General features: G+C 41.2%; 1 protein-coding gene across 1 annotated transcript in view; it reads left to right on the forward strand.

The window, feature by feature from the left end:
- The window catches only part of ANKRD1 (ankyrin repeat domain 1), a 9,009-nt gene that overhangs the window by 5,684 nt on the left and 1,528 nt on the right, over positions 1 to 1,797 (forward strand).

Below are 1,797 nucleotides of genomic sequence, written 5' to 3' on the forward strand. Positions count from 1 at the left end.
TGTCTCTAACGGTTTCGGTGGCCCGTTCGGTCCATTCTATCCCTGCTAACCTTGGCAGACTCGGGTCACCTGGTCAGAGATGGGGAGAGCCATAGTGACTGCTATGACTTCAGTGTCTAATATGGTATCTAGTAATTCTTTTAGAATTTGGTCTTGAAAATAAAAGATGGTCCAATTGCTCACCTCCACGGACACAAGTGCAATCTGCTGTGTCCATCCTGGCTGAGCACAGCCTGGGGTTGACAGGAATACAGACACCACCTTCCTGAAGGGGTCTCAAATTCCATAGTGGTCAACGCAGCCAGAGCCAATGAACTCAAATCAATCAATATCTAATCCCAGGAATTCGCAGTCCTCCCCTCCTGACAACAGCATCGCATGCTACCACTTTCTTCCAGGGGCCGCTGTACTGTTGCCTATATTTTTGAGATAATCTCCATCTATTTTCCGCTTTGGTTTATCTGCACATCCCTCAAAATAATTTCCTATATTTAGGCCTCGAAAATGCTTGTATAAGTCCCTTTTACAAGTATGTATTAATTTAGCTTCATCTGTAAGCAGAAAACAAAACCAACTTCTCATGGTCCCAATTCCCAGGCAAACATCATCTAATATAAGCTTTAAAAATATCACCCAGAGGAAAGGGTGTAAATTACTGAAAAAATAACTTGAAAGCTTTTGGAGAATCGCTTTTTACAAAAAAGAAAATCCCAGTGATCATATAATGTGAATTATTTCTTCTCCTTATTGTATTACTATGAGACTGAGAGGAATATTTTATCATGGAAACAATTGGCTTGATGACAGGAACAAAGAATAAGTGCAAGTAATAGAGACTGCTGCTTGGGGTGGGAAAGTGTTAAAGGTAGAATTCCCTCACCCCTGATATTGGGATTGGCTTTATCTAATAATTTAAAGTATCAGAAAAAGAGTAGATTCAATCAAATCGCCAAAGCTGCAGAAAATATGATTTTTTTTTCTTCAGACTGTGAGACACTACCCGCAGAGATAAATAGCATACAGATCGGGGAGACTGTGTAACTAGGCAGAAAATCAGGAGATAGATTTCAATAGAGGAGTGCCAGGAATTTATGGAATAGCCAAAAATATACAAATAGGGCTCAGAGTTCTGTATATCAGTGAGACCCAGGCATGCGGGTTCTGAAACTATTCATGTCATTGACCCAATGGGTCAATGTTCCACAAAGACCAGTAAGCTATTGGAAACCATCTTGAAAGGGATTGGAAACAACACACAATATGTTATTGTGTTGTTGTCCAAACTGTCTTCATGTCTGCTGATAAAGGGAGATGTGTGAGAAGTTCCAAAGTGAAGGTTACAGGGCCACTGACTCAATATGCACAGGGGCCAGGCGGAACATACAAGTAACATAAGGGGGTGGATGCAGGAATCTGTGCACATCACTTTGCAAGGTAGAGGCTCTTTCCCAAGCCAGCCCAGTGCTGCTCTGCGGAACCACAGTCTCATGCTGCCAGCTCTTCTGATTTTTTTTTCCAGAAATCACTAATTCAGTTGAGAAATCTCTTATTTTCCAACTGTTGACAATTAATTCCAATGTACAAATCACACACAAACACACACACACACACACACACACACACACACACACACACACACACACACACAAAACCTAAGCTGTTGGGCCAAAAAAAACAGGTCTCTAGACCAGTGATGGCGAACCTTTTGAGCTCGGCATGTCAGCATTTTGAAAAACCTAACTAACTCTGGTGTCGTGTCACATATAGAAATTTTTGATATTGCATCATAGTAAAACA

This window comes from Myotis lucifugus, unplaced genomic scaffold (assembly GCF_000147115.1).
Source record: "Myotis lucifugus unplaced genomic scaffold, Myoluc2.0 scaffold_66, whole genome shotgun sequence".
Taxonomy (NCBI): Eukaryota; Metazoa; Chordata; class Mammalia; order Chiroptera; family Vespertilionidae; genus Myotis; species Myotis lucifugus.